Source organism: Lithobates pipiens, unplaced genomic scaffold (assembly GCF_037356315.1).
Source record: "Lithobates pipiens isolate NorthernLeopardFrog02 unplaced genomic scaffold, aLitPip1_a1.2 Scaffold_8, whole genome shotgun sequence".
In the NCBI taxonomy this organism is placed as follows: domain Eukaryota; kingdom Metazoa; phylum Chordata; class Amphibia; order Anura; family Ranidae; genus Lithobates; species Lithobates pipiens.
Window position 1 is genome coordinate 212,511,688 of NW_027507903.1, and position 20,764 is coordinate 212,532,451.

The window sequence follows — 20,764 nt, forward strand, 5'->3', positions numbered from 1 at the left end:
ATTATTATGCTATATGTTGTAAGATAATAAATTATTATTTATCTATTTACTGTGAAATTACTGGTTTGAAGTTATAACTTCAAACTTCAGTGATGTGTCCATTAAGCCACCTGCTTGAGTACAGTTTTTGAAAATATAGTAAATTACCTTAAAAATAATCTATTATAATTATTTGTATATTACTTACTTTTTGTAATTAACCCAGGCCAATTCTGACTCTCCTCTCCTACAAGTAAAAATAATATTTTTTTTTGCTAGAAAATTACTCAGAACCCTCAAACATTAAATATATTGTTTTAGCAGGCACCCTAGGGAATAAAATGGTGGTCGTTGCAACTTTTTATGTTACACAGTATTTGCGCAATTTTTCAAACATGTTTTTTTTTGTAAAGAAACTGTTTCAGGAATAAAAAAATTGAAAAAAACACAAAAGTTACCCTTACTTTTTTTTGTATAGTGTGAAAGATGATGTTACGCCGAGTAAATAGATACCTAATATGTCACGCTTTAAAATTGCGCACACTTATGGAATGGCGGCAAACTTCAGTACTTAAGACTATCCATAGAAAACGCTTTCATTTTTTTCTTTTTAAGTTACCTGTTTAGAGTTACAGAGGAGGTCTAGTGCTAAAATTATTGTTCATGCTCTAACGTTTGTGGCGTATGCAACCTGAGTGTATCTGGCTCTGATAATAGCCAGTGCCTCACCAGCCACTGACCTCACTGCATGTCCCTGATCTTCAGGTAGTCTAATGTTCTACTGTTATACATTTAATTTTTTTTAAGAACCCTTAAAATAAATGTGCTCTTTAAATAAATGAACACAGTCTTAAAGATAACATAAACTACTAATGCGAAAAAAAAAAAAATAGTATGCTGAACAAGACACACTACATTGGATGTCTTTTCATGTTGGTCTACTTCTAAAGGCCGAGTAAAAGCCTTGTTTGTGGCTTCATTCAAGTCTTCCTCATTTCTTAGAATGTCATCAGCAGTATTCCCATGTTCGTTATTCCCAATTACCCATTTGTTTTGTTAATTACATTGATCTCCTGATTCAGCAACTAAGACTGGATTGTTTGACTTTGTTCTCATTAAAGCCGTTTTGCACAAAATGTGTATGATGTCAGAATCAAGACATGGCATAACAAATGATATTTCCTTCACACTGAAGGATAACTAAACTTCTTTCTTTTTTGATTAATTTCATGCCTGACTCAGTCAGAGATTAGGCTCTGACACATTTTATAATTAAATATTGAAATCATAAAGTGCAAGAATGTTTAATTTTTAAAATATGAGTTTTAATTTACCTCATACAGAGAATGGCTCTGGTCACCTGTGGAGATGCATTACACACTACATTGCCTAATGTATGATGCCTGAATAAGGCTGAGCATACAGTAAAAGTAAACTAATGCAATTTACTGAATAGCAGTCAAATATTTATCCAGTTGATGAAGCAGACTTTATGTAAAAATCTGACAATAATTAAGGAAAAGCCTTGCTTAACCTCTTTGGTACTAAAGAGGTCTACATCGTGTATCTCCCCTTCTCATTGTGAAATCTCTGTGCCTGACAGGTTGGGGTTACAGTGTTCTCTCTTTTAACATATGCTCTTATGCTCTAGCAGATGGCTGATATTTGGTTTATCATATTCATGATTGAACACAAGGCAATGCAGGAGCATCAAACAGAACAGGGAAAGAGCTTATACCATATCATTGAGTTCTAAGGGACATTTGTTTATTTAAGGCAATTGAAGACCAAGAATATATGCAGAGAAATGTTTGTACACCACCAGAGCTTCATCTTTTTAGAAATAGAATGTTTGTCGATAAAGCTGGTAAATATTTATATGATAGGTTATTTAAACACTTGTCACAGTTACTTATTTTACAGTAAGCTTGGAGCAAGCTACTTTATAACTCAGAATTATTTATTATGCTTAGTTCTAGATTGTTCAGGCATTGCAATATACAGTAATGAAAAGCAATGAATACCATATAATGCTTCTGGGTTGTTTATTTTTTATGACACTATAATTATTGTTACACAGAAATTGAATTACCGGTATAGCATGCTACAAACACTAATGATAGTGTATTATTTTATATATATATATATATATATTTATGTATATGTGTATTGGAGAGATTATACTCATGTCATCATGTCATATATGTTTTTTTCAATGAGTTGTGCCTGTACAAACTGTATTTAAGGGCATACATAGAAGCTCACTTTTATTAAATACAATGGAAAATACACATAGACATAGACAATACCATATCAATGTGAACAAACAAAAATACCTAGCCACCTGGCTCTCTTGTTGTCGTTGCTCTTCTTACTAGTCCTTCTGGCTCTCTTAGCCATTAGTCGCGGTGCCATGCTGCACAGCCTAATCTTGGCCTCTGGATAGGGTTTACCTGACACCCTTATAGGAGCCACTTGGACTCCTGGAATAAGATAAAGTATAATGCCCCCTGGCTGCTTGCTAGGGGTCTTCTGACCCCTGGGTGAGACCTCTTGGCTCCTGGCTGGGACTCTTCTGACCCCTGAGTGAGACCTTCTGTCTCCCACACAGGGAGCTGTCTCCAAACTAGGAGCCCTGAGTTATCCTCAGGCATGAGAATATAATGACCTTGCATACCTGTGTACTCAGACAGGTTGCAGGAACCTGGTAAAAAATATGGAGATGGGATTAAAAGTTCTGATTCAGAACTATAGATTCTGGAGAAAACCAAAAACTCTGCTTTCTCTGCTCAGAAGTGATAGTCCAGAACCTCAAATTAACCATTAATGTTAATCCTGTGTCATATTCTCCATTGTGGCATGATCTTTCATATGTGGGCTGGATGGTCGGTGGATTTTTTTGTGTTGGATGGTCAGGAGGATGTTTGTTTGTTTTTTTTGTTTTTTATTTAGGAGGGGTTTCTTTCTTTCTTTCTCTCTTGCTTGGGGACAGTTTGTTGTGTGTGTGTGTGTGTGTGTGTGTGTGTGTGTGTGTGTATATATATATATATATATATATATATATATATATATATATATATATATATATGTTCAATTGTATGTTAATATGAAATGATTAATTATGTCTTGTTTGTACATATACCAGATGTTTTGTGATTCACATATGGAGGATTAAGCCTTGAAGTAGTAATGTCCGCGAAACATGTTGGCAGATCCCGTACGTCATGTGATACCATATTTGATATAAGTGCAATATGCTCTCTACTTATATTTGGGCTTTAGTTGCCCCTTTGTTTGTTTCTCTTTTATGAACAATATATATATATATATATATAAATAAATAAATAAATAAAAAATAAAATTATCTTTATAATAATCATTGGTGTATACATGTGTTTTTTCTTAACCATGGGGACTACCATTTAAAAGCCCATTTTCTACAATACTTTTTTCGTTCTGTATCATATTCTCCATTTTCACAGTGAAGGTAGGGTCTCACTCTGTCACAACATACACTATATATATATCTATATATATAGATATATATATCTATATATATATATAGTTATATATATATATATGTAGCACTGACCCCCGAAGGAGTGGCTGATTTTAATGGGCTTGCCGTTACCTTCTTCACCTCGATTTACGTCTAGGGGTTTCCCATGGTAGACTGATCCGCTTAAAGGGATTTTTATTTGCAAAAACATAGTTAAATAACAGTCTCTCAGTATGGGATCAGAGGGTTTGGGTGAAAAGTCCAGGTACTCTTATGCCGTGTACACACGATCGGACAATCCGCCCATGTGTGGGCTCCGGCTGACTTTTTCTTTCCAAAAGTCCGGCGGACTTAGAAAGAAGTTTTGACTCAAAATTGGCAATCCGCCCATCTGTGTGCTAGTCCGCCAGATTTTTGAAAAGAACGGACTTGCCCACACGGAGAAAAGTCCGTTCATTTTGAACGTGGCTCCAGGTAGATGGGACTAGCGAAGGAAGTCAATGTTGCCACCTCCACTGGCGAGATTGACACCTTGCTGGCCTCATCACCTGGTATGGATTTAAAGGGGAACCCCTACACCGAAGAAACAGCGTGAGGGTCCCCCCAAAGTCCATAGCAGACCCTTATCTGAGCACACAGCCCAGCCGGTCAGGAAAAGGGGTGGGGGCGAGTGGACGCCCCCCTCCTGAGCCGTACCAGGCCGCGTGCCCTCAACATGGGAGGTGCTTTGGGGAAGGGGGCCCCTGCAACCCCCCACCCCAAAGCACCTTGTCCCCATGTTGATGAGGACAAGGGCCTCTTCCCAACAACCCTGGCCGTTGGTTATTGGGGTCTGCGGGCAGGGGCTTATCAGAATCCAGGAGCCCCCTTTAATAAGGGGGCCCCCAGAGACCGGCCCCCCACCCTGGTGAAAAAAGTGTAAATAAAAAAACACAACACAAGTTTTTTAAAATAATTTATTAGACAGCTCCAGTGGTCTTCTTCCGTCTTGGGGGGGGTCTTCTCGCCAGACTCCTCCACTATCTTCTGCTAGCTCCTTTACTAGTGGAGGAGGTCGGCTTTCTTCTTTGTCATCACCGCCATCCGGGGGTCTTCTTCCAACTTCGAGGTCTTGTCCCGATCTTCTGGGGTCTTGTCCCACTCTTTGGCTCTTCTGCTGGGCCTCCGCTATCTTCTTATAGCTCTTTTACTAGCGTTGGCCCGGTCTTCTGTCGCCGCTGCCTTCTACTCTTCTCTTCTTCTTCTTCTTCTTCCTTGCGATGTTGATCACTGAAGGAGCAAAGATGGCCTACTCCTCAGTTGTCACGCCCCCTGGCCCAGTCCACGCGCTAGGCTCTTGGTAGCACAATTGACTGCTTGACTTTAAAGAAATATTCCCCACAGGCAGGACAGCGGACAAATGGCCAGGGATTTACAAACAGTCCTCCACACTTTCCACACAGCATCCCCAGGGCCTCAACATCTCCTGATGCATACAGGTTGAACCACCCTTAAGAGTCTAGGCGAATCCCTGTATCGGTCAAAGTAGCTCCCGGGAGTCTCACATCTATAGGACCTTCTCCTGATGCCATTCGGGGTCCCATGATGGGTAACATTCCCGGAGCCCGGAACATTTTTGTGTTAAAAGTCTCTTTTCTCCGCGTCCAGACAAAACAACCTGCTCCTTCCTCTCCCGCAACACACTCATGCGGTGCCTCACACAATAATTGCCTAATAAAAGTGATAAAGTGAGGTACTGTACATCCTCTTGTGGATCATTGAAAAGGGGTGTGTTGGGCTGCTCCAAAACATGTTTTGCCCCATAACAACAAGAATGTTGAGGACTATCCTCTTGTGTTGTAAGAATGGCATTGCTGGCTCAACTTGTACTATAAGTTTATAAAACCATTCCTTGTGTAACCTGGGGGACAGGTAGAAGGTACAAAGCTCCCTGGGATGAGCAGTCTTTCAGGCACAGATACCAAATCCAGTGAGGTAGTGACAAACAATGCAGTGTTTATTTGTGATATATACAGGTGCTTTACAGTGTTCCAAAAACAAATAAGAACAAAAATAGCCAAACAAAAACCTAGCCGTGTCTCGTGAACTAACTACAGTATTTACAGATCTTAACTACCAGGCTGAGCAAGCCTACACGTTATCAGCTTCCACATACACAGCTTAAAAACTTTTACCAATCTGTTGCTCTGCTAGACAGAAGTTGTCAGAGCTTCCCAGGCCAAGAGCACTGGCTGTCTGTTTCAGGTGAATTTAACCACTTCACCCCTGGAAGATTTGGCTGCTCAATGCCCTGACCATTTTTTGCGATATGGCACTGCGTCGCTTTAACTGACAATTGTGCAGTCATGCGACACTGTACCCAAACAAAATTTTTTCCCCACAAATAGAGCTTTATTTCTGTGGTATTTGATCACCTCTGTGATTTTTATTTTTTGCGCTATAAACAAAAGAAGAGCGACAATTTTGAAAAAAAGAACCCACAAAGGGGGTTATTTACTAAAAGAAAATCCACTTTGCACTGCAAGTGCACTTGGAAGTAAAGTCACTGTAGATCTGAGGGGGACATTCAAGGAAAATAAAAAACAGCATTTTAGCTTGCACATGATTGGATGATAAAATCAGCAGAGCTTCCACTCATTTCAGATCTACCCCTTAGATTTAGATCGATTGCACTTTCAAGTGCACTTGCAGTGCAAAGTGGATTTGCCTTTCGTAAATAACCCCCAATATCTTTTACTTTTTCCTATAATAAATATCCCACAGTTTAGGCAAATATGTATTCTTCTACATATTTTTGTCTACAAAATAGGGGACATATTTATGGCATTTTTATTATTATTATTTTTTTTTTACCAGTAATGGCGGCGATCTGCGATTTTTATCGGGACTACAATATTGCGACAAACAAATTGGACACTTTTGACACATTTTTGGGACCATTGAATATTATACAGCGATCAGTGCTATAAAAATGCACTGATTACTGTATAAATGTCACTGGCAGGGAAGGGGTTAGCACTAGGGGGCAATCAAGGGGTTAACTGGGACTGTTTAGGAGGAGAGACAGATCTGTCTCTACTCCCCTGAAAGAACTGGGATTTGAGTTTACACACACAGATCCCGGTTCATGTGGCCAAAAGTTAAAGCGACGTACGGTAACGTCGATTTGCCCAGCAGAGCCAACCTGCCGCATGCAAAACTGCGGCGGCTGGTCCAGAAGTGGTAAAACTGGACCATGGATCAGAGATCCCTGAACGTGTATGAGATGAGCCAGCTCTCTCTGGGATGCTCAGCTACACTAGAAACTTGTGACATGTGTCTTTGTTTTGCGTCTTTTAAGGTTCTTTGCAGTAAAAGGAAGGAAACATAGAGACCTCCATAGTGTATTCATATGCTTTACTAAACAAAATATGCTGTACATGCAATTGTAAGAAAGACAACTTCACATACAACAAGCATGCACAATCGATACCTATCTATGCAATAGGAATATGCTAAAAGTTACTTAGCTCTGGTGATAGTGGCTTCACAATCTCCAAAGGCAACCAATGCTCCAGGCTTACTTCACAACTGATTGCAATTAATTGGGAGATAGCATCATCCTCAGGTGTAGTTTCTTCTGGCACAGACCTTCGTTGTTCTTATGTCATTATGGAGCCCCTTGTACGCTTATGCTGCTGACCTTTTATTTGCAAAATTTGTATAGAAAATCCTACATGGACATATCCTTTCTCACTCCTTAGTTTGTATTGGTAAACATTTCCCAATTCAACCTCTAGATGGCAATGTTATATCCTACATGCCACAGGTCATATATGTGAAAAGGTCAAGATATTGTTCACAAATAACAAAAAATGCTATCTGAATGTGTGTGGACAAACTTCAACCAGTTCCTGGCCTGACCTTTTGCATAAGGACACCAATGGGAACCTCCCGCTGATCCGTGTGGACTGATCCCTTTACCGTCCCGCTGCCGGTAGCATGTGACCACTGCAACCAATCACAGCAGGTCACGTGACAGTTGTAAACAATGGATGGCTTCCTTTCAAGCCATCAATTGTATACAATTGTGTTGCTAGCTGTGATTGGTCAGTGACATGGTCCAAACTGGGCCTATCACAGCCATCTGTACCATCTGAAAAAAAATGCTGATCACTTCCCCAGAGTACAATGCTACTATGGAAACATTATATGGCTTTGGTCAAAGTATGTTAAAAAAAAAAAACGCAGTACAGGCAACATTCAGACAGAGTCAGGTACAGAATAGATCGGCAACAGAGGTTTAACACAGGAGCAGATGCACAGGTGCACAGGAGCGTAATAGACCAAACAACACTGACACAGAGGACTAGTGCAGTTTAATAGCCTGCCTGGCACCAATGTGCACTCGCAAACGTGGTTGCGCGTGCTCCTGTTACACGGCCAGGGACAAGGGTTCTTAGGCTTATGTGCCTGCGTGTATACGTCCATGATGGCGGTACAAGATCATAATGAGCTGCAAAGACTTTGGGTGCAAAGAACACAATGCTAGACTTAATGGACTAGTAAGTATGTGGTTTTAATAGTCAGCAGTAGGGACAAGCTTTATGTTCGTGTCGAACATCGGGTGTTCGCCGATTTGGCGATGAACGAACATTATGGGGCATTTGCGGGAAATTTGAGCCCCCACGGAATGCCCCATAATGCACCGTGAGATCGCAGTGCATTGCTGTATGATGATTGGCCAAAGCATGCACCTGACCTGCATGCTTTGGCCAATCCCAGTGCCCTCTGCTAAGAGAGCCATAATTGGCCAAATGCAGGGTGCCTTTGGCCAATCATGGCTCAGGGGGACTAAGTCCATGCCCCACACTACACGGCGACTGTGTAGTGTTGTTGGCGTGGACGGAGAAATAGTGTGATTTAGATTAAGCAGGCAGGTTAGTCAGTTAGTGGCAGTGTATCTGATATATATATATATATATATATATATATATATATATATATATATATATATATATATATACATAGTCTGCCTAGTGTGTATATATACTGTATTTATTGGCGTATAACACGCACTTTTTCCCCCTTAAAATCAGGGGAAAATCATGGGTGCGTGTTATACGCCGATCCCTGACGATCCCCCGCTGATTGTGAGCAGAGGAGCGAGCACCACCGAAATACACATAGCCGAGTGTACTCGGCTAGGCTCGGTTCCTCTCGGCTCCACTCACAGTCATGCCCAGTCTTGCCCTATGATGGAAATAACACAGGGTCTGAGCGTAACTGTGTGCGGAGCCGTGAGGAGCCAAGCCTAGCCGAGTACACTCAGTTCTGTGTATTTTGGCGGCGATTGGCTCCATTCACAGTCATGTCCAGTCCAGTCCTGAGAAGAGCTGAGAGGAGCCGAGATACACAGAACCAGCTCTATGTATCTTGGCGGTGCCATATTTAGACTGCAGTGACACTGACAAGGCTGCAATGTCACTGGCAAGGCTGCAAATGACACTGACGAGGCTGCAAATGACACTGGACAAGGCTGAAAATAACACTGATAAGGCTACAAATGACACTGGACAAGGCTGCAAATGATGCTGGACAAGGCTGCAGATGGACACTGATAAGGCAGCATTGATGGGGATTTAAATGTAATTTTTTTCCTTAAAACGTTTTTTTTTCCTTAAAGTTCCCTCCTAAACTTGGGGTGCGTGTTATACACTGATAAATACGGTATCTATATATATATGTATATATACTCTGAATCTGCAGCATCCAGTCAGTGTAGCCTAGATCTACATTCTACAGTGCATTCTGTGGTGTACAATTTCTAATCTACTTCAGGCAGTGTATTTGATATATATATATACATTCAGTCTAGTATATATATATATATATATATATATATATATATATATATATATATATATCTCCACAGGTGCAGGGAGCTGCTAACGCTGATTTTGAAAAATACCTTGGAGTGGGCCTTTTCTGACACATGTGCAGCAGATCGCACCGTTGCTGTTTGCAACCTATGTCTGAAGCGGATTAAGCATGGCCAGAACAGCAGCTGCCTGGGCACCACATGCTTGACCAGACATATGACAACCTCCCATGCTGTTCTTTGGCAACAGCACTTGAACGATCCACATCAAAGAAAAAGGCAGACTTCTTTGTGCTCCTCATCTGGGATCTCCAACCCCACTATACCTCCAGTCCTCTCAAAAACCTGCACTGAGAGGAATGACGGTATAGCAATAGGTGTCCCAAGTACTTGCAGCCAATCTGCTATCAGTAAACCTCCATCTGAATTTAGCAGGCAAATTTCCCTAGCCCAGTTGCTAAACCGTAAAAAGAAATTCCGTCCCAGCCATCCACATGCACAGCATCTGAATGCTAGCTTAGCCAAATTTCTAGCACTGCAACTGCTGCCTTTTCTGCTGGTAAACTCTGTCCCCTTTCCTGAATTTGTAGAATGTGCTGTACCTCATTGGCAGGTTCCAAAATGCCATTTATTTTCATGGAAGGCCATTCTGGCTCTCTACCGGCATGTGGAAGGCAATGTTTTGCCCTCGTTGGACAGGGCGGTCAGCACTAAGGTGATATCAGGGAATTAGTAGACCAGACTGTGTGGACTGCACAGAGGAAACCCAAAATGCATGTAGGTGAAATAATAATAATAATAGTGTTTATTATAATAAGTGACAAGAAAGTGAAAACAAACAGTACACTACCAGCCACAAACCACAAACAACAAATAATATATACAATGAATGAGAAATACCAGAATTGTAAACAAAAGCCAGGCCGAGGTCTTACACAGGGGGATCAGTAGATGGGTAAGGATGGGGAACAGATGGATGGGCTGCAGAGTGGGGATCCCAGGCAAACAGGAGACAGGAGGGACCGGTCCAGGATGGGATGGAGATCGGGAGGGATCAAGTTGGGTCAGATGCAGGCTCAAGGTCAGAGTACAGGCTACAAGGTCAGGGCACATGGAGAGAGCGATACCAAGGCAAGCATGTGTGGCCTTGCCGGGTATTCATAAGACTGCCGTAATTGTCCTCATATAACACCTGAGCACAGGAAGTGTTGTCTGCTCCATACTGCCAGGATCCATCCGCTGGTGGACGTCAGTACTGCGGCCCAATGATGTCAGTTACAAACTGCCAGGAGACACCTGCTGGTGGACCTCAGTACTGCACACCAAATTATGAATTTTACCAGCGGACGGACCCTTTCCTGACAGGTGCACATTACCACTGACTCATGGTCTAGCAGGCATGGGCAGGGACATTACCTTTCCTTCATGGCGTACTGGGTAACTCTGCTGGCAGCTGGGAAGGATGCAGGACAGGGTTCAGTATTGTTCTGCCACCACGCCTCCAAAATGCTAGTGGTGATTCTGCCACAGCTCTCTCCTCCACTCCTCCTCTTCTTCTTCCTCTATGGCTTCTTCTGCAGATTTCTCCTCTGAACCAGCAGTGCTCTGTAAGCGATCAAGGGCCTACACAAGCACTCAGGCAAAAAGATGTCATGTGGTGCTTGAGTTGGTCTGCTTAGGGGACAGGAGCCACACTGGGGCAGAGATTCTGTCAGCTCTGCAGGGGCAGGCTCAGAGGTGGTTGACGCCACGCCAGCTCCAGCTTGGAATGGTTGTATGTGACAATGGCACCAACCTTCTCTCCACCCTCCGACAGGGACACTTGATCTATGTCCCATGTTTGGCACACTTGGTGGTGCAGCGGTTCTTGATAAGGTACCCAGGCTTACAGGATCTCCCGAGGCAGGCCAGAAAAGTCTGTGGTCATTTCCGCCAGTCATACAATGCCAGTGCTCAGCTGGCTGACATTCAAAGGGAATGCAACCTGCCTACCAACCGCTTGATTTGTGACATGCCCAACAGGTGGAACACAGCATTGGCAATGCTGCATCAGAGGGCCATCAATGAGTACCTGTGTGAGTATGACACCAGGACAGGGTAAGGGGAGTTTGCTTTTTTTCACCACACCAGTGGTTAAGGATCAAGGATGCATGTGCTGTCCTGTCACCATTTGAAGAGGCCACGAGGCTGGTGAGCAGTGACAATGCATGCATCAGTGATACTGTCCCTCTTGTCTTCCTGTTGGAGCACATGCTTCGTGGAATAATGGACAGGGCACTTGAGGCAGAACAACAGATGGAAGAGGAGGACTTCCTTACCTCTCAAGGCCCCCTTTATCAAGATAGCATTCCTGTGGGGCCGCCAAACATACAGAAAGAAGATGAGGAGGAGGTGGAAGATTGTGTCAGCATGGATGTAGAGTATAATACTCAGCAGGAGTCTTCAAGGGATGGTTTTCAGACCACATGGTTTTCAGACCACATAATTTTCAGTCCACAGAAACCCAAGGAGTTGTACGTGGTTGGGATGCAGTAGTTCCTGATAACGTCACCCTTAGTGACCCAGAAGACTCACGATTGAATGCATCTGCAAACTTATGCTGCATAGCCTCCATGATTCAGAAAAGCCTGCAAAAGGACCCTAGGATTCGTGGTATCAAAGAGAGGGATCATTACTGGCTGGCAGACCTTCTTGATCCACGTTACAAGGATAAGGTTGCAGAACTCATCCTGCCTTCGCAGAGGGAGCAGAAGATGAAACATCTTTCATGAAGAAAGGTTTGTGCAATGCGTTTCCAGACCCTAGGAGGTTACAATTTCCTGGTGCTGGACAACGTGATGCTGAGGCTTCATTCAGTCAGAGGAAGAACGGTGGCGAAGGTAGCCTGCTGACTGATGCCTTTAGACAATTTTTCAGTTCTCAGAGCCAAGGTCTGGTCGGTTCAAACACCATCGCCAGCATCTGCAGAGCAGATAATGAAACATCTTTCATGAAGAAAGGTTTGTGCAATGCGTTTCCAGACCCTGGGAGGTTACAATTTCCTGGTGCTGGACAACGTGATGCTGAGGCTTCGTTCAGTCAGAGGAAGAGCAGTGGCAAAGGTGGCCTGCTGACTGATGCCTTTAGACAAATTTTCAGTCCTCAGAGCCAAGGTCTGGTCGGTTCAAACACCATCGCCAGCGTCTGCATTACATGGTTCATGAATATCTTGGGACAAGAGCAGACTTGGAGACCTTTCCAACCGACCATCCACTGGGTTACTGGGTCTTGAGGATGGACCACTGGCCAGAACTTGCTCAATATGCAAATGAGCTACTGGCCTGTTCTGCATCCAGCGTTCTTTCTGAATGCACATTCAGTGCTGCTGGAGGGTTTGTAACGGATCATAGAGTGTGCCTGTCTACAGACTCCGTTGATAGGCTCACATTCATAAAAATGAATCAGTCTTGGATCAGCAGCAGCTATCAAGCACCTGATGCTGATGTAACTGATTGATTTTTCTATGAATGTGGGATCCCTTGACGTCTGCCTATGCTGAGTGACTATCCTATTCCTCCTAAATCTTGATGATGCTAGCTTCCAACAATATTTTTGATTTAGGGCACCATCAGCACTGCCCAAGGCCCAATTTTTCTGCCCCTGTTTAACAGGGGCATGTAATTACAATTTTTGATCAAATATTTCACAGCAGGGCCCATTCCTGCGCTCAACAAGAGTATCTGTGAGGGGTTACAGTGTTGTGGCACTACCACCACTGCCTAAGGCCCAATTTTCCTACCCCTGTTTAATAGGGGCTTGTAATTACAATTATTTTTAAATAATATTTAACAACAGGACCTGTTCCTGTGCACAAAAAGGTTAGTGTTCTGGCACCACCAACAACTAAGGCTCAATTTTCTGCAGAGTATATAGGGCAGGTCATATAGTATGTATACTTCTGTTCAGAATAAATAGTGCCTGGGGGCCCCCCATGCCATTTTTTTATTTGGGTGCAGGCTTCCCCTTAATATCTATACCAGACCCAAAGAACCTAGTAATAGGCTGGGGGGGGAACCCATGCCGTTTTTCTCAATGATTTTCATCTATATTGCCGGGACCTGACAATACATTACAGTCGCAAGCACTGTTAAATGACTTTTTTTTCCTTTAGAAATGTAATTTTGCTGTGGTATTGTTCTAAACACAGGAAAACTGTGCCACTTTACAAGCATACTATAGACACCCCCAGGTATGATATTTAAAGGAATATTTCATTTTTATTCTTTCACTTTAAGCATTCTTAAAATCATTGCTCCCAAAAAAAGTTCAATTTTTAAAACTTTTTTTTGCATTGATACATGTCCCCTGGGGCAGGACCCGGGTCCCCAAACACTTTTTAGGGCAAAAAATTGCATATAAGCTTTTAAAATTAGCACTTTTGATTCTTCACGTTCGTGTCTCATAGACACGGTGTTTGCATGTATGGATTTTCTAGTGCGAACCGAACCGGAGGGTGTTCGGCTCATCTCTAGTCAGCAGCTACCAAACCAAACACTGGTGATGCTGCTCTTTAAATATTAAGGGCTGGAGGAGGAAAAGAGATAAGCTCTCTTTGGAAGTTAGGTGTTAAGTGGGGGTTATGTGCTAAAGTGACCCTGTTGGCATACAAAATTGAATTAATCCAAGACACCCTGTAAAATAAGGCAATAATTGCCTATCTAGTCAGTGGTGAGTGGGATTTCTGCTCTCCATGTCTAGCTGCTGTTCAAGACTTGGGAGTTTCAAATAATGTGCCTCCCATTGGACACTATGGATTCTTCCACCAACCTCTGCATCACTGCAGGACATGATAAGGGCTCTTTTTAAGGGTAATGTGTTACATTTTTGGTTTAAGAATGGAGGATGGGCAGATGATTAAAAGGTCCCCTACATTCATAAATCATAGGCTCAAATCAAGAGTCCCTGACTATGCCTATCCTTTCCACTCAGCTTCTCTATTCATAGAAGCCGGTACTACAACTTCTATGAATAGAGAAGCTGAGTGGAAAGTATAGGCATAGTCAGGGACTCTTGATAAGAGCCTATGGCAGATCCCACAGTTGTATTAGCCCTCGTTGCACCAAAAGATTCCAGTGGCAGGGTGGGGAGCATCGATGGAGGAGACAGAAGAGGTATCACCACAAGAGACCTATTCCACTGACTGTAAGTTATGTTCCTTCTCCTGAATTTTGTGTTTTTTATTTTGACTACACTTTGACCTCATATTATATGGTTTTGTATGTTTTATATGGTATCAGAAAAATCTGATAGTGTGTATGGAGTTTTAGAGTAAGAGGTCCCTATAAATGGAAAATTGCCCATGTAAGAAGGTATCACCCAGAAATGTATTTTTTTTCCACTAATCTAACATCTATGTCTTTATTCCGCTATCATGCTAAATCCTTTTGAAATTTGCATAAATGAAGACAGATCATTCAGTCCCACTTGACCAAATAAAGGTGACAATGCTTCGCTAAAACTTGCTTCTTCAACATTTCTAACTTCTTACTCATCACCATTGTCTGCTGTCCTTTGGCTGTGAACTAACATGTCAAAAAAGCGCTGCAATGTACCCAAAAGATTCCAGACAGTGAAGATGTACGAGTTTGGCAATGCTATAGAGATAAAGCTTCCAGCAACTACTTTCATGGTTTTTAGCTGATTACTGCAGATCTATATCAAAAATTGATCATTCAGTCAGGGGATGCATTCAATACATTCCTAGTATTCTAGTGAATTAGTTCCTACATCTGCAATGGTGGTGTAAGTACACATTAGTTTAGCTTTGTTTCAATGTTTGTGCTAAGCTGTGCCACAGACACAAGATCATTTTAAAGGAATAATGCATCTTGCATTTTATATTGAATTAAAGCTGCCGAATTTAATCTTTCTAAAGTCACTTTTTAGTTTTCATATGTGCTTCTCTCTCTCTCTCACTCTTTCTTTCTCTAAGAAAAACTATGTACATTCAGAAATGTAGTTCAACATCAGATAATGCTAGAATTTCAGCAAGGTGAGAGTCCTGGGCATAGCTTGTTACTGACTTTCTGCTTAAAAAATAAAGTATTCTCTTTGATGTGGTAGAAGATACTGACAATATAGTATATCCTATCAAACCTTCATAATACTTAATGTCTTTTCTAAAAGAAAAAAATTTATTCAGAAAGTATGGATGGTCTCTGATCTAGACCTACCCCTGGGACCTTCCTCCGACTCTAGTTGCACCGTATCATGGTCATGAATTGTGTGTATTTACCAAAGTTATTGAACTCAAACTTGACAGAAACTGAGAAAAGTTTATCTTTAACAATATAATGTATTATCATTTGCATTTATGTTGAATTAATTTCAGTGACTTCAAATGTGCAGTGCTCTTGTGATGCGTTATCTTGCATTAATAAGCTATGTGATTTGTATTGTAATAAATGTCAACCTCATTGCTGTTTTTTTCATTTCATTTTCAGGCTTATTTAGTAAGGTAAACAGCAATATAAAATGTTCAGTTACCAACAGCAACTAATCTCAAATCACCTTTCATTATTTTACTAGTCTAAATTAATTAAATAAGAATTCTGACTCAATGCTAAATGGAGCACTTCATACGTCATCAGTCCGCTGTGTACTGCCTTATTAAATAACCATGCTAATTTGCTAATATGAGCCAGAACGCTTACTAAGATTTGATTATACTGCTTATAAAGATAATGTAGAACTTACTCATTTGTTATTTAGCTTTTCTGATGTAATATCCAGCAGGTCATCCTGCTGATACATTTTTGTCTCATCTTTCTTCTACGGTTGCATATAAGACAGGAGAAGAACACTGTGTTATTTTACTAATAACTACAAATACAATGTTAAGTAACATATAGGAGGCATCTACCATAGACTTTGCCAAGGCCATATAGACATGACATATCAAGTACATTTTTAGATAATGCTATGTTGAAATAACATTGCAGGGGAACTTGCTCTGACATGTTCACACACCAAAGTGTAAAAGACAGCTGTTCTTAAAAATGTATAAACCAATTTAGATTGCAAAATGTGTGTGCTTTAATTGTAAGTTATAAAGCCTAGAATCTACTTCTATCTACATTAGGTTTAACCACTTGAGCTTTAAACATCATTTGAAATGGCTCTGGTATAGCCATTTTCCAGTGCCATTTTAAATGTGTCAGTGACAGTGTCAGTGGCTGTAGTGGGTTTAATGCTGAAGCTTGTGACTGTTAGTGACAGCCAGCTAGTCACAGTCCACTTCATCTATTTGAACACAATTTAATTTTGAATTTTAACTATCACAAAAAAAATAGCAATTTTAACAATTGCAAACCTATTAGAATGTTGCTTTTACACTAATTTCTACTCATGGAAACTAATTTTGATCTCTTCTTAATTGCACATAGATTATTTTTTCCTGTGTGCATGGTGATATTAAGTCAAAAGAGAGAAAGCTCTGCTAAGTTGATTTTTTTTCTTTGGGCTTTATCATTCCACTATGTTACATAAAAATGTATTTATAGAGGCTGATTTAATTAAAGCGGGAGTCCGCCGGGACTACAAATACTGCAGCTGCTGACTTTTAAAATAGTGACACTTACCTGTCCAGCGCGCCCACGATGTCGGCACCCAAAGCCGATCTCTAGATCGTCACTCGGGTGCTGCCGCCGTCATCTTGGGTATGGGAATCAGGAAATGGAGCCTTTCGGCTTCATTTCCCGGTTCCCTACTGCGCATGCGCGAGTCGCGCTGCGCAATAAGGACGGTCCCCGCTGCCTCTGGGATCTGTGTGTTTCCCAGCAGGCAGCGGGGCACTTGCGGAAGGGTGCGGGCACTTGCGGAAAGGGGCGCAATCTACGCCCCTTTCCGCAGAGAGCTATCCCGGAAGTGGGTGCAATTACCTGGATTATCCAGGTAACTGCACCCCCCTCCCCCCTGAAAGGTGCCAATTGTGGCGCCAGAGGGGGGGGGGATTCCGATGAGAGGAAGGTCCATTTTAGGGTGGACCTCCGCTTTAAGGTGCTGAGAATCTTTACTCAAAAACTGTGGAAATATCTGCGTCAATTATCCAATCATATGAAAAGCAGTTCTTATTTACTTGGAATGCCCAATCATGTGCATATGTGTGTTAAATGACTGGATAACTGTGAATAGGTGAATAAGTGAATGTTTATACTATTTTTGAGTGAAGATTCTCAACTGTTTTAGTAAATCAGACCAATAATATCCTTTAAATTTATATTGTGCAAAAACCAATTTGTGCTGGGAAAATTCCTGTTTTTACCTAAATAAAACCCACGAAAAAATTCATGTACCCAACTTACTTAACTAGCTACCACAGCTCTATCTATCTATCTATCTATCTATCTATCTATCTATCTATCTAGAAAAATACTCTAGGGCTTCTGCTTGAGGAGAGGGATAAAGGTTCCAGGACTCAAGCTATTAGGCAATGGTGGTATTGAGGGGATATTAATATGAAATTTTTTGTACATGCTATGAAATGTGCACGCCAGTTGAAATTCAAATTCATAAGCAAATATAGCTTCGGTTTTTCATCCAGGAGCATCAAGTGCAATAGCTCGCTACATTCATGTTTGTTGGTAATTTGGTGATTTGGAAAACCCCTTGTTTGCAATGCTGGAAAAGTAATCCAAAAACTCCCACTTTAGGTTCTTAAGGTTTAAGTATGCCTAACCAAAATAACGATTGATGAAAAACATGACCTAGATGGCATAAGTAATAAAAAACTTAAACAGAGTTTTTAGCCACATCTTTTCAGTGACCTCCCACTCTGTTGCTTGTACTAGCAAGACAGGGAATCACATGACACACCTCTGATACCTTATTTTCACTAGTGCATGCCATGGGAAAGAAGGATGTGATGGACAGCTCTCCTGGTGCAGCTTCAGCTTTATAAATGTTTGAGTCTGATGAAATCTTTATTCATATTTTCTTCACCAGTGTTATGAGAATAAAATGTATTTTTCTGTTTCATCCTGCTCCATTATTATTACACATAGCACACTTCCTAAATGGTTGAAACACCCTGCAGGTTAAAGAACCTACTATTGGGCAGTTAAACCATATTAGGAGCTAAAATGTTCCTTAAATTCAAAACCTTTATATAACTGATGGCCTCTCAGGCAACACCATAGAAAGAGAATACCCCTTAAATAAAATGTCCAAATCCATATTCCTGCACTTTAGGTGTATCCTCTTATAAAACCTTTTATCCGATTTCTCTTTAGCCGCATACACACGTAGCCGTCTGTCCGACATACTTAGTCTGGCGGACTTCCCGCCAGACTGTCCGTCGGACTTTCCGAACGGGCTACTTGCCCACACACGGCACTTTTTCAGCAGACTAATACGGCGTACTAAGTCCGCCGTACTATCCGCCCTACTTTTGAAATGAACGGACTCGCCCACACACGTGGAGGAAAGTCCGCTCATTTCGAGCGTGTCTCCAGGTAGGCGGGGCCCGCGAAGGATACGTCGCTGGCCCCGCCGCCTGGTATGGACTTAAAGGGGAACCCCAACGCCGAAAAAAATCGGCGTGGGGGTCCCCCCCAAGTCCACAACAGACCCTTGTCCGAGCATGCTACCCGGCCGGCCAGGAAAGGAGGGGCGAGCGAGCGCCCCCCCCCTCCTGAGCTGTACCAGGTCGCGTGCCCTCAACATGGGGGGTGCCTTGGGGAAGAGGGGGCGCGCGGACCCCCCACCCCAAAGCACCTTGTCCCCATGTTGATGAGGACAAGGGCCTCTTCCCGACAACCCTGGCCGTTGGTTGTCGGGGTCTGCGGACGGGGGGCTTATCGGAATCCGGGAGCCCCCTTTAATAAGGGGGCCCCCGGATACCGGCCCCCCACCCTATGTGAATGAGTATGGGGTACAATGTACCCCTACCCATTCACCTGTAAAATAAAGTACAAAAAAAAAACACAACACACAAGATAAAATAATTTATTGCACAGCTCCGGGGGTCTTCCGTCTTCAGGGGTCTTCTTGCCGGACTCCTCCGCTACTTGTAGCTCTTTTACTAGAGGAGGAGCCCGGCATTCTTCTTCGTCGCCGTGGCCTCTTCTTCCGACTTCGGGGGTCTTGTCCCCCTCTTCAGTTCTTCTGCCGGGCCACCGCGCCTTCTTATAGCTCTTTTACAGGCGGTGGCCCGGTCTTCTGTCGCCGCCGCCGCCTTCCGTTCTTCTTCTTCTCCTTCTTCTGCTGGAGATGTTGACTCGACGTTCTCTCCGGCTGCAATGCCAGGGACGCACTGCGCTGCGACTTATATAGGGACAAGGGGTGGTGTCACATGGGTTGATGTCACATGGGTTGGTGTCACATGGGTTGATGTCACATGGCGACAGTCCCAGCATCCTCCGGCACTGTGGCATCGTAAGGGGGCGGGGTCACCATGTGACACCAACCCATGTGACATCAACCCATGTGACACCGCCCCTTGTCCCTATATAAGTCGCAGCGCAGCGCGTCCCTGGCATTGCGGCCGGAGAGAACATTGAGTCAACATCTCCAGGAGAAGAAGGAGGAGAAGAAGAAGAAGAAGAACGGAAGGCGGCGGCGGCGGCGACAGAAGACCGGGCCACCGCCTGTAAAAGACCCCCGAAGTCGGAAGAAGAGGCCGCGGTGACGAAGAAGAATGCCGGGCTCCTCCGCTAGTAAAAGAGCTACAAGAAGATAGCGGAGGAGTCCGGCGAGAAGACCCCCGAAGACGGAAGACCCCCGGAGCTGTGCAATAAATTATTTTATCTTGTGTGTTGTGTTTTTTTTTGTACTTTATTTTACAGGTGAATGGGTAGGGGTACATTGTACCCCATACTCATTCACATAGGGTGGGGGGCCGGTATCCGGGGGCACCCTTATTAAAGGAGGCTCCCGGATTCCGATAAGCCCCCTGCCCGCAGACCCCGACAACCAACGGCCAGGGTTGTCGGGAAGAGGCCCTTGTCCGCATCAACATGGGGACAAGGTGCTTTGGGGTGGGGGGCCGCACGGCCCCCCTTCCCAAAGGCACCCCCATGTTGAGGGCACGCGGCCTGGTACAGCTCAGGAGGGGGGGCGCTCGCTCGCCCCTCCTTTCCTGGCCGGCCGGGTAGCGTGCTCGGACAAGGGTCTGTTGTGGACTTGGGGGGACCCCCACGTCGATTTTTTCCGGCGTTGGGGTTCCCCTTTAAGTCCATACTAGGTGGCGGGGCCAGCGGCGTCTCCTTCGCGGGCCCCGCCTACCTGGAGACCCGCTCGAAATGAGCGGACTTTTCTGCGGGCGGGAAAATTCTGCTCATTTCAAAAGTACGGCGGACTGGCGCACACACGGCCGGATTGTCTGCCGAAATGCGATTCCGGCGGGAAGATTGGAGTGTAAAACTACATTCTAAGTCCGCCGTAAAAAA